Genomic DNA, 13,976 nt, shown 5'->3' with positions numbered 1-13,976 from the left:
GGTAGGGGCTTGAGCTGGTTCTGTGTTGTATTATTAAAAACAAACCCCTAGATATTGAACCCAGCCCTTGTTGCTGTGAGCTCCACCTGTCAGAAGGGTTAAAGATAGGATCAGATGTATCTGTAGGTTGATTGGGCACATAACTAATCATTGGATTTTCATTTAAGTTTTCATCTCAATGTGCAGAAATTACAGAACTAACTCAAATTATGGATGTATTAAGTGCATTGAGATCAGCATATATCACACAAAATATGTATCCAATCATTCCCTGGAGTGGGTAACAGTAAAAACATTTCTGCACACACTGAGGGTAGGAAATTTTCTACTAAAAAATCGGTTGATGCCATTAAAAGCTTCCGGGCACGAACTCTGTCTTACTGTATATTTGTACAGCTCCTAGAACGTTGAGGCCCTGATCATACTTGGGACTTATAGGCACTATCATAATGCAAATAATAATGTTGCCACTCTGCTGTGTTTGCAGTGCAGGGTCGCTGTATTCATAAGTATAGGAGGATACTGGAATTATTGCACATGCCTGGGGTGATGAATGTTGAGTTTTCAGAAAGCCCATTGTACCAGTATTCTGATGCAGAGTCTAGTCTTAACTCTAAGCACTCTTTGGATTTTCAAATAAAGAGACATACTCCACATGAAAAAAAAACCAGTAAAATAAGAATATGTAGAAATTCCCTTAGGTTTAGCCTGAGGACAGTAAACCAGTTTAGACTTTCAAGCAATATGATGTTAACAATCATTCTTAGATACTTTATTTACTCAGAGATGAGGGGTAGCACCAGTGCCAAACAACTAAAACTAGATGGATTGTGAAGTCTGTGCCAGGTCTTCCAAATACAAACTGCTGAATGCACTGTTCTCTCTTATCAACATTTGGCAGAAAATACTTGTCATTTTTTAAAAATTACTATTGCAGTATACCACATAAAGGTTTGCGTGATAGTGATGGAATGCTGACCCTACAGACGGAGAAAAAGAGTTTTCGCTCAATTAATGAATAATAGTTGCCGTTTTCTATCATTGTTTTTTCCCTTACTGTCTCAAATGGCCTTATGATAATAATCATGCTATATAATCTGCTCTTAAAGAAGTGCTCTTAAAGAAATTTTTAGTAAAGGAGCCTTTTGCAGCCTCAGTGGGAGGTAACTGTTGGAATTATCTTAAACTACTACCTGTCTTCTGCTACAATAGAAAAGGCCTTTAATCGAAACAATCCTTTTTTCAAAAGAGCAACTTTTTTCCCTCTGCAATTCACTCATCTTAAAAAGAGCACGATAGCTTTTGTGCATAACTTAATTCATTCTTCAAGACAAGAACAAAATTTGTCACTGACATTTAGCGCCAGCCATAGGCAATGGATAAAATGAACTAGTTAGCAATTTAACCTGTTAAAAAAAAAGAAAAAGAAGAGTGGGATGAACAATTTTCTGCCATCAAAGCAAATGGCTAACATTTAGCAAGATTTTATTTTTATTTTTCAGCCCATCCCATCTTCAAGAAAGAAGAAGTCAGGATAACATTTTTTCAGGGTCCTAAATCTTCCTCTCAGCCTATTCCTTTAATGGTTTAAAGTAATGACTATCCAGAGGATAATTAGGCACTGTGCTGTCGCATCGTGTCAGGTCACAGCTGGATTTAGTCAGCATTAACCTTTGGGGAGAATTGGAATATCAGTATCATTTAAAATTAAAGACGTGTAAGCAGGCATTTCTGGAGATGTTAGAAAAGTAATTGTCTGTAAATTGTTTGACCTTGAGATTTAATTGCATGCACAACACACACTCTAGCAAGAACCCTGGACTGTGTTCATTCTCTCTCACCTCCGTACCATTCACTTTGCAGAGCCCATTAAGCTACCTGTGGATTTTTCAGTAAAATATTAAAGATTGTTTTATATTGAGAACAAATGCTTTGAAGCAAAGCTTCTTCCAAATAAAAGGAAATTGTTTAAAAAGGTACAGTAGAGACCTCTCAGATCTGATTTTTAATCTTTCCATACACTTAAAAATATTTACACACACAATACTCCTGTTAAAGAACTATGCTTAATTTTTATTCTTTTTTTTTTTTTGCTAACAAGTTTGCATATTATGCCTTATTCCCTTTTTCCCTAATGAGGCAGCTTATGCTTTCAAAGTCCCTCAAGCTTGGCAAATCTCTCTACTGCTTCCACTGTTAATAATGAAACTTCATAATTATACAAATCCAAGGTGGCCAATCAGCTTTTCAGGCTAAGCCTTCGGGTACCTCATGCATTATTTATGTGGCACTTGGGCCTGTGAACTCACGTGCTTATATTAGAAGCCTAATTAATATTTAATCACACGTAGAGAGGGCACATGGAGCTGTGCTAGCCCCTGAAAGAAGTGCAAGTAGAAGTGTGCACAGGTGAATATGTATGTGCGTGATATAATACTCTCATACATGTGCTAATAAACACACAAAGTATTAGAAATACTCATCTTAAACTCTAGGATATATGCATGCAGTTGAAGATGTTGACACATCAATAAAGACTTGTACATCTTCAGTTGTGGCTGAGAGACAGCCCCTTTCTCGTGCTGAAACCTGCTGAGGTTCTCAAACTAGATTCAAACATATAGGTACTACTGCCAAGCAGCTCTGTTTAGGTGTCTCAGCTCTGAAATTCACTTGGAGAGCATCCAAGGGCCCGATACTCCACTCACAATGGTATAACTCCATCAGTTTCAAAGGAGTTTCTCCTGATCTCACACTGGTATAAAGGCACTGTGACGGGTTGCCCCCCTTAGGATGCCACCTGATGTGCTGAGATACCACTGAGCCTGCTGTTATGCCAGCCTGGGAACCCTTTATACCTGTCTTGCTGAGCCAAGCTATTAAGCCTCCTCCAGCACATACACAGGCAGGGCCACATCCCACTGCAGAATGAAACAGACACTGAGATCAGTTCTGGGAAGGCTCCACTTAAGGGAGTACAAACCCAAAGATATATTATGAAATCCGCCTCCTCCCTCAATGTGGAGGAAGGTATGCACAGCCTCTTACCTCTCCCCCAATTATGAATTGTGCACACGCGGTTGTTATAAACAAGAAATAAGTTTATTAACTACAACAGGGGAATTTTAAGTGACTATAAGCAATAACAGACAGAACAAAGCAGATTACTGAGCAAATAAAACAAATGCAAGCTAAGCTCAATATACTTAAGAAACAGGTTACAAAATTTAATTTCTTACCCTAAATGTTATTTTAGGCAGGTTGCAAAGTTTCTGTGGCTTAGAGTTCCAGTTATATTTCTTTTCAGACTGGACCCCTGTCTCAGTTTGGACTCCCCTCCCCCCCCCCCCCCCCCCCGCTCCTTGCTTTCCCTTCAGGTGTCTTTAGCAGTCTTTCATCCTGGGAAGACTGGCCACGGAGAGGAGGAATCCCGTTTGCCTTCCTCCTCCTCCTCCTCCTCCTGCCCCCCACCCTTAAATAAGATGTATATAAAGTGGGAATCCTTTGTTTCCCAAACTTGATCCCCCTTCCCTTTCCGTGAAAAGTTACAAGAAGTCCCAGATAATGTTTAGTATCAGGTAACAAGACCACCTGACCTTGTAGTGTCACAGTTACATCCCCGGACACTCCCAAGAGGAAGAGAGATTAGTATCTTCATGGTATTGTTGTTCCTTCCTGATGGCCCATCAAATCTGATGGCCTGTCATCTGGTGGGTGTGTTCCCAGTACATACCCAGTTGTCATTGTCAATAGTTCATATTCCTAACTTTAGATACAGAAATGATACAGGCATACAAATTGGATGATCACATTCAGTAAATCATAACGTTTCCAATGATACCTTACAAGACCCATCTTACATAAAGTATTTCTCAGCTATGTCATATCCATATTATAAGCATATTTCCATAAAGAATATGGAGTGTAACGTCACAGGCACATCTACACTTAAGGTAAAATGTAGAGTACAGACTCTGCATGCCCAGCTACCATGGGTAGAAATAGCAGTGTAGACAGTGAGGCACTGCTCAGGTGAGTAGTGTAGAGTGTCCTACACACATGAATCCACCAGGTATATATCCTACGTGGCTCTCTACATGGCCAAGCAGTGCCTGCCACATCTATGCTATTTTTAGCAGTGTAGTGTCCCATTGCTGGAGCTTTTCCTCATCGCAGTGAAACGCTCCAAAAGCAGGGAGCTGCCAAAGCCTTTCCCTGCTGTCTCCGCCCTGCCACAGCCTTTCACTGCCACCTGTAGCTACACATGCCCTACATGCCGCCACCAGCATAGACAAGGTCTAAATGAGAAAATTATCAAGATCCAAGTCTTCTTTAGGGCACAGTTCCAGGCCAATCTCTTCTCTTTTGCTTGCAAGGGGTTGAGGAACTTGGTATTTAGTTTGTTTAGAAGGGAAATGTCAGAGGGGTTTTCTTTATTATGATTAAAATATTAGAAGTTATGGCTTGCACCTGTATTTCCTCTGTTGGATAATATTCCCAGGACTAGATGTAGGAAGATTTGCATCCCCACCTCTAACCTGGCCCCTCACCCGCCCAGTCTTCTCTCCATTTCCCAGCACAGACCTTGGAGGCTCAGAGAAAAACATCACCAGCTGGAGAGAGGATGGTGCCAGGGACCTGGGTGAGCCTCTCTTCTGTGAATGACCTATCAATGTGCAAATCAATGCAGGGGGGAAACAATTTGGAGCATTAATTTTAATAGGGTGCACAAGTTTAATCTAATATTAACAATTACCTAGAAATGATTATAACAAGTGGTTCATGATATGCCCCATATTAATAATACTGTTATGTCAACTGTCCTGCCATCATGAGGTTGTCATTTCAGTACTTCTGGGTCAGCGCACCAAACTATCTGAACAGTTCAAAGGGAAAATCCATTCTCAGTGCTCTGCTGCTATTATTGTAATACAGTTGTTCACAGCTTTATCTTAGCCCCCTCCCAACAACTCCTCTTGTCTTTCATTTCCACCATTGACCATCAAGTCCTATATATCTAATGTACTTATGTGGTCCCCCATCACCACTATTATTTGTTTTTATTAGCACAGCTAGTCATGTATCTGAGCACCTCACAACCTTCAATGCATCTGTCAACAGTGAAAGCGGAAAACAAGGGAACTGGGCTCCTGGGTTCTACTCCTGAATTTGTTACTAAATTGCTGTATGGCTTGCAAAACTCATTTGTCTGTGCCTCAATTTAAACATCTGTAAAATGGCTGTAACAATATCAACAGGGTTTTGAAAGCTTAGGGCAGTCTACGCTACAAACTTTCATTAGCGCAGCTGCATCGCTGTAGCACTTCTGATGAAGATGGTTTAAGATGATGGGAGAGAGCTCTTCCATTGGCTTAACAACTCCACCTTCATGAGGGGCAGTAGCTATGTCAGGGGGAGAAGCTCTCCTGCTGATCTAATGCTGTCTACACAGGGGGTTAAGGTTGGTATGACTGCATGGATTTTTCATACCCTGTGTGACATAGTTATACCGAAGTAAGTGTGTAGGATAGACCTGGCCTTAGTGTTTGTAAAGAGCTTTTGAGATTCTTGAATGAAAGCTATCAGGTGTTATAACTGTTAACTAATTATGCTATGCAGATACTTTTGAAGCAAAGCAGTCTCTATTTTTCCTCACAGGCCTGTTCTACACCTAAAATATGTTGATCTAGCTATGTCACTCACAGCCCTGAGAGATGTAGTTAAGCTGACCTAAGCCTCGGTGTAACTACTAGGTTGACAGAAGAATTCTTCTGCTGACCTAGATATTGCCTCTCAAGGGTATGAATTTACTATAGTGATGGAAAACCCCTTTTTTTGTCACTGTAGCAAGTGTCTACACTACAGTGGCATAGCTGTGCTGCTGTAGAACTTGTCGTATAGATATACCCTTAGTCTCACCTCTTCCCCTCTGGAGGAATCCAGATTCCACAGCTGGAATTTACTATTACTCCAGCACATAAAATAAAATGATATTTCAGTACAGCCTAAGAGCTCAATTCTGATCACAATGCTGCAAGACATTGGTGTTTCTGTAAAACAAACAACTAAAAGACATATGTGAGATCAAAAATCATGTCCTGAAGATAAAGTTGGTGGTACATAAACAATTAACTGCTTCTAGATGCTTTTTTTTTTAAAACTTTCTCTTAGGCCTTCTACACTACAGAGATAAGTTGACTTAAGTTACCTCAATGACCATATGCCGCTTTAATTACATCGGTTGTACACACCTGTACAATGCTCCTTGTGTCGGTGCAGCACATCCAGACTCAGTGCTCGTGCATCGACAGAGAGCTTGTTGCATCATGGGTAGCTATTCCACTGGTGCAACTCACTGCTGCTGGGAGAGCTGGGAATGGATTGCATGGCATCATGGGGACATGCTTCCCTGTTCCACGATGCAGTTCTTTCCATCCCATCATTCCCTGGGGCTTCTGACTTTGCTTTGGCCCAGTCTTTAAACAGCTCCTGTAAACCATGCACCTGCCATTTCTGTCTGAAAGCATGGATCCTGAACAGCTGACTAGTCTGGTGAAACAAAGTGAATCTGTAGAGCCCTGCTGTGACCAATAGAAAGAAACAATTCACGATTGCAGCTGCACACAGTGGACCACCAGTACTGGGCTCAGGAAACAAGCACTGAGTGGTAGAATTGCATCATTATGCATGTATGGGATGATGCAGCGACTGCAGAATTTTCGGATGCACAAAGCCACCTTCCTGGAACTGTGTGTGGAGCTCACCCCTGCCCTGTGGCACAAGGATACCATAATGAGAGCTGCCCTTACAGTGGAAAAGCAAGTGGTGATCACTGTGCGGAAGCTGGCAACTCCAGACTGCTGTGTAGGTTGTGGTGATGCAACTGTGCAGGGCCATTAATTGCCTCCTGCTATGAAGGACTATGACTCTGGGTAATTTGCAGGAAATAATTGATGGATTTGCAGTAATGGGATTCCCTAACTACAGCAGGACGCTAAATGGCATGCATATACCGATTTTGGCCCCAGACCATCCTGCAACAGAGCCCTTTCAGTTGACATACTAATTCTCCATGGTCTTGCAGGCTCCGGTAGATCACCAGGGCCATTTCACTGACATCAATTCAGGTTGGTCACAGAAAGTTCATGATGCATGCATCTTTAGGAACACTGGACTATATAGCAACCTGCACGCTGGAACTTTCTCTCCAAACCAGAAGATTCCAATGGGGGATGTGCAAATGCACACAGTGATCCTGGGAGACTCCGCCTACCCCTTGCTCCTGTGGCTCATGAAGCCTTACACCAGGAACCTAGACAGCAGCAAGAAGCGCTTCAACAACAGGCGAGGCAAGTGTCGAATGACTGTTGAATGAGCCTTAGGCAGATTAAAAGGTCGCTGGTGCTGCTTTTTTGGCAGGTTAGACCTCAAGGAGAAAAATATTCTGTTGGTCATAGCAACCTGCTGTGCTCTGCATAACATTTGCAAAGTGAAGGGGGAGCCCAGAGATGGATCATCAGGCTGCTGATTTTGAGCAGCTAGAGACGAGGGCAATTAGAGGGGCTCAGCAGGTGGCTATTCAAATCAGGGAGGCTCTGAAGGAGCATTTTGACAATGAGCACCGGTAATGCGTCTCTATGTGATGCATTCAGACAGTCAATGCTTGCTTCATGAGCCTTAATTGCAGTGAGCAAATGATCCTGGCTATAGACCCTGTGTTTGAATTTTAGCACAAACTACCATGTGCATCCTACAAAAAAAAAAAAAAAGACTCATTTTGTTTCAAGTACTAGACTTTAATTAAAGGTTAAAACACATTTTTATTGCACACGGGGGACATGGCAATGAGGAGCAGTCTCTTGGTTCAGGTTCTCACAGTTGAGTGTAACTCCAGCTTTCATCATGAAACCTCTTATTCTGAGTTCTTGCCTTACAGTGGATTGAAGCATTTTAGTATGTGCCCTTCGCTAGACTCTAGAAGGCCAGAGGTTAGGAATGAGCAAATGTTTTCACTGTCCAAAAAAGTGCCTCTCCTTAGATTTTGGTTTATAAGATATACTATATCCCACCAATATGACTAAGATTTTAGAAATAAATGTATTTGGAAAAATCAGGTTTTGCCTGCTCTGCAAAATATCTAAAGGAGCTTAATGAAGGCATACAGAAACAGGAAAACAGAATTAGAAGTGGCAATTCAACCATAAAAAAACCTTCTTGGGCTGGAGGAAGAGAAAAGAAAAAAAAAGAAAACTAAACTTACATTTCCCCCCCATTTTGCATAGTCAAAATGTCATGCAGGAATCTATTTTCTTTCTATAAAGTACTTTTATTAAACCTGTTTTTATTAAAAGGGGTTGTTGGTTTTTTTTGCTGCTCAGATAGATACAGACAGATCAATACATTTTTCACTTCTGATCAGAATAGTTCATTTCCAATTCTCAGTTCATTTTTGATGTTACTGTATAGAGACAGAAATATCGGGACCCTGAATTTCAAAGTTTGCATTAATAATCAAAAAGTCCCAGAAACAGTCCCCAAACACTATGTATCTTTTTTCTGTGGCTTTATTTTAAGTTTTGCTGAAACTTTACAATAACTCAGTAGCTTTTGCCTAGGAAAAAGTATACACAGTACATCTTGGAATCACCAGTATAAAATAATTTTAACATAAGTTTGCAATATACCCATAAATATATCTGGGCTAGACGTGCCCTGGAGTAGGTTTAGCAAAAAAAAAAAAAAAAGTGTCCCAGGTACAATTCATCTTAATGCTCTCCATCTCAAGAATATACTACACTGAGTAGTTTACTGCTAAATAGATCAACACTTTCAAAGAGCAGCAGATTAAAACAAGATTTTCTGCATTAAGTAATCAAACTCATCAGTATTACATGGCTAATGTATCTCACACATACAGTTTTTAATTTTAGGAAGTAATAACAAGACTTTAAAACAGTTGTAATACATTTGCCAGCTTTCATTCCCACATATTTTGCTGATTATTTTTAGTAAGTCTGATTTGCACCAATTCCCAACTCTTCTAGTTCCACTTGGAATTTTAAAGTCACACAAACCCCTAAATTTCTTAAAATGCCAGAGAAACAGGTTAGTTTCAACTGATCTGTTCCAAAAACATCAGGTTTCAATTAGTTTGCTAAAAATCTCAATTGTAGTGGTTTCTGATTAAAATCCCTTTCACAACAGATCCAGCACCTCTGTAGCTGGCATCAGAACATGCTGATTTGGGGCAAGCATTTCACATAATCCCCTCATTTTGCTGGCTCCAGAAAACAAAGACAGTAAGTATAGTAAAAGATAGGATCACAATACATTGGGGAGTTTGAAATTCCAAACAAAAAAGGTGACTCATCTGGTTTCAAGGTTTCATTTTGAATGGTTTGCATAGGTCTCGTGCTATTTACGAGTGACATTTGTGAATCGAGTCAAACAGTACAGAAACCTCAGTGTGCCTATACAATGGGCCAGATCCTCATCCAATTGAAGCTAATGGGGAATTTGCAGTTGACATAATGGGGGCTGGATTAGCCACATTGTAAAATAATTTAAAACAATTATTTGTTGACCACAGCTAGCATTCATACTACTTTTAAAGAGTTTCCTTACTTTCACCTTTAAGATAACCAATTCAGAGTTTGTAGCCTCTGCACAACTTCATTCTTAAATTGCAAGGATCAAAACAAGAAATTAACATCAAGTGCCTGCCACTGCACCTTCAGTTCCTGTAACTTAACATTGCAATAGGAAGTCTTTTTGGCAGCAAATAAAATCAGAGACAAAACACCCACAACAATGTTAATTCTATACTACAACAACAATAAAAATAAAAGGATTGAACTCCCTCGAATGTAAAAGAACCCCAACACACACAATACTGATGTACCCTTTATGATGCATGTGTCTTTAATATCAAACAACTTTAATATTTATAGAGTGCAGCGTTATCACCTTAATATGCAAAATTCACAACCAAAGTGAGTGATGTTTTGCAAAATATTTTGGTTATGTTAGAACTGTTGAGAATCTTCTACATAGGGCTCTGGGGGTATCTTCACAGTGTTTAATGAGTGTTTTAATTACAGGAACTTTATGCCAGCAGTCTTGCTCTTAGAGAAATGCTTTTAAAACTTAGAATAGCATTATAATTTCTCTTTCTCCTTTTTTCTTCTTAAATTAACTATTGAACAATTTGAAATCTAAAAGTGTTTTTAAAAACTGCTGAGTTTTATGCTTTGGGTTTAATAAAATAAATGACATTTGAGAGTTACACTTTGAACAAGTGCATTTCAGTGTCTAGTCTAACCTTTTGTGTAGGTAGCTCTAATTTTCCTATTGTGCTGCTATATGTCTGCATATTAATAAGAAAAGACATTTAATGAGAGGAAGTACTCCAAAGTAACAGTTAACACACTTTCTTTATTCACCATATCATAGCAAGTGCATACGTTTATGCCGAAGGGGGATTATGCTTTCAAATTGTAACTGTGAATTGCAACTAGCTAACATGCTAAAGCAAGGATGTCAGTTGCAAAAAATTACCATTTCCACAAGAGCCTGTTTCCTGTGGAGAGCAGCAGCATATTTATAAGACAACATTTTCATTTGTTAAAGTTAGTCTTTTTATATGACTCCATTTTAACTAAAGGCCCAATTCAGCAGTCCACCCATATCTAGTAAAACTCTTGCTTGACTTTAAGTACATGATTAAATCCCATTTACTTCCATGAGATTTAGCCACATGCTTTGCTGAATGGGGATGGACTTAAGAAACATGTTTTAACAGTTTGCTGAAGTGAAGCCTAAAACATCAGGGCAACAAAAACTTAAATAAAAATAATACCTCTCAGACATTTCAGCTACAGCAAGTTTTCCCAAGCTCCTTTTGGCATTTCTTTTTCAAATACATGTTTTAGCATCATCCAGTCTTATCACACAGCACATACTGTAAGCTTATTACAAGCCAACACAAAGTTTGAAAAAAATATTAAGCTTACTCATATTTGAATCTTTAAGACTATACAAGTGCTCCTCATGGCTTTAAGGACCATAAGCTCTAAATACCAGAGTGGCTTCCTTCTTCATATTTGAAATGAGAATGCTAAGAAAGGTAGCTGCTGCTTATACAACAGGTTGTAAGTCAGAAATAAGGAGAGTAGACAGAAGAAACCTCCTAGCTTTTCCCTTTCTACCCTGTTGCTTCTCTTATTCACAATCTTGGTAATAAGAAAGGCTTTTTGCTGGATAAATATTACAGAACCCAGGACAGTTACTGTGATTTTCTTTGCTATACTACTGAAACAACCTCCAATAACCCAACTGTAAATAAAAATGTGCCCAAATTGTACATGCTATAAAAAATGTGATCAGTATATTACTTGTAGATCATTTCAATGGCAAAGAAGGAAAATTATCTGTTCCCCCAACCCTAGTTCTCCTCTGTATCGCAGTCAAAGCTTAAGAGAGACCCCTTTTCACACAAATGCCTTCCCAAGTCTCCACCTCCATTGAAATCATCTCTTATTAAAAAGAATGTTAGAGTAGTAGCCACAAACTCTGCTCAACCACTATTTATTATACATATTCAGGATTATAACCCACCGGGTTGTGAATCGTTACTGTAGAATGCTATAGCACTTCATTATAAAACCTGCGTCACAGCCACCACTTCTCTGCTTGGAAAAAAAACTGCATACAACTCCCCTCAGAGCCCACCAACACTATTCATAAATGGGACAGGAAGTCACTGCTAGCAGTTAAGATACCACACAAGGTATTTCTCCCTCACAACAAGCTAATTATGCTCTCATAGGATAAGGTCTTGTGGCCTAAATACAGGATTGGGGGGGGGGGGGGAATAAAAAAATCAAGAAATGTGTATTCCATTCATCACATTGCCACAGACTTCCTGTGTAGATCTTGGACATGTCACAGCTTCTTGTGCATCAGCCTTTCATGTCCGAGAAATGGAGATAATAATGGCAGGAATGTTGGGAGGCTTAATTCAATAAGATTTGCAAAGGGCTTTCAGATCAACCGACGGAAGGTACTATTATCAGGTTAAATCTTCTTTGTAATCTGTTTTTAAACTAACTTACATAAATAAGGTATTTCTTTAACAGAAATACAGTAAAAATCTAAAAATGTGTCCCTGAGGTATATCTCATGTACATTAAAGTAACTCATGGAGTTGCCCTGGGCTAGTATATAAGGGAGTTTATCTGAGATTTAGAAACTGCCTTCTTCAGATAGAAAATTAAAATGAGACTAAATTCAGTGTGTATATACACAAAATACACAGAATATATATGATACATGCAGAGTGTGTGTGTGTGTGTGTGCACACGCGTGTGCACATACACCCACCCACCCACACAGAGGTTTGGTTTGAAAAAAAATGGAAGTGTACTTGATTGTATTAGAAAGCCAAGATTCTGAAAGCTGAAAGGTAAATATTGTTGAACAAATACTCAGGAGTTACAGTGCCTTGTAATCTGCATCTGTAAGATGCTTTGTTAATGTACTCTCTCATTTTCATGTGCTGTGATTAAAAAAAACAACATTAAATGTTTAGCAGAGGAAGCACTGAGACATTTTTTGCTTTAAAAAAAAAACCCTACTTTATTCTAATCATATTTTTCCTTAGGTTTTTTCTTTAAAAATAAAAATTCTATTTTCCTGTCTGAATTCAAAATGATTGACTAGGGCACAATATTAAGTAATAAATAAAACAGTCCTACTGCCTGAAAGACTCCTGAATAAAGAGAAAATTATTTTTGGATTTTCCTTCTGATCAGATATGAAATATTCTGAAACACCACCTCTATAATTTGATAAAAAGCTTGATATCCCCAAATGAAAATAGGACTCAGCACTTTCATTTTTCTGTCTCTAAAGGAACCTCTTGGTAAACTGATTTTAAAAAAATGAAAATCTCAAGTATAAAGGGGGGAGTAATGAAGCAAGTTTAAATATGCGCTGACCTTTGAAATGAACTGCAATCCATGTTGTTTGGTCAGGAAGCTGGCTGTGTTGCTGTCCCCATTGATTTCCACAGCATAAAAGATGTGGGTATTGGAGCTGCCCTGCTCTCTGGTGGATGTTGACAGGCATCGCTGAAAATACACCAGCACGAATAGAAACAGCCATATATGTTCATCGCTCTGAAATAGTAAAAAAGAAATCCATCAAGGATAAAAATATAAGCAGCCAGGGGGAGGGTTATGTATACCATAAGAATGTATCCAAGGCAGGTTTCTTCCCCCCCCCCCCAATTAAAAAAAAATTGCTATTCTTTGTTTACTGGTGAAGTACATAAAAAAGTATCAGCTCTTGGAGGCTATGAAATGTTGTGTTGTTTGATAGAATCTGACAGGAACCAATGTCATGTTACATGCTTTTTAGGCAACACATGCTCCACAATAAAACTAAGATCTTGCAGCTTTAGCTACAAAGTAATTATTTCCATCCTTCCCCAGATCTCTCTCTGCTTCAATGGATTTTATTTATAAAATCAGCGAAAGCAGGAGCTGTTCTTTAGTACTGAATATCAGGTGGCTCTCCTTTAAAAAGTTACACATTTGGTAATACAACATATCAAAATGCAATGCTGCCACTCAACACCTGAACTTCACATTGTTTTGGAAAGTACCAAGTAAGAATATTTAAACATGTGAAAGCTCATTTTATGGCTTTCCAAAATACATTTATAAGTCTTAGCTAAAAAGACAAACTCATGATCCAATCAAGTATTGGTTAGGAAGATAAATGTTAGAAATGACAAAGCGAAGGGGAGCCTCTGCCATCAGTGAAATAACACAGGTGACCTATTTAAGTAATATTGGTACAGAAATCTGAAATTTCAAAGATCTGCAATGTTAACTCTTAAGGACTAGATTCTGGCGTTTAAAACCAGGATTGCAGTGGAGCAACCATGTTGCAATGGGAGAACTCACATGAAA

At 39.0% G+C, this 13,976-nt stretch overlaps 1 long non-coding RNA gene across 1 annotated transcript in view; it reads right to left on the bottom strand.

The window, feature by feature from the left end:
- LOC311518585 overlaps positions 1–13,976 on the bottom strand; it is a 188,601-nt gene that overhangs the window by 109,769 nt on the left and 64,856 nt on the right. The window contains exon 3 of the long non-coding RNA XR_014711037.1: positions 12,999–13,178. This is a non-coding gene — a long non-coding RNA (uncharacterized lncRNA). The remainder of the gene's footprint in view (positions 1–12,998; positions 13,179–13,976) is intronic.

Source organism: Lepidochelys olivacea (genome assembly GCF_965140295.1).
Source record: "Lepidochelys olivacea isolate rLepOli2 genome assembly, chromosome: 3".
Classification (NCBI taxonomy): domain Eukaryota; kingdom Metazoa; phylum Chordata; order Testudines; family Cheloniidae; genus Lepidochelys; species Lepidochelys olivacea.
This window is presented reverse-complemented; position numbering and strand designations above follow the sequence as displayed.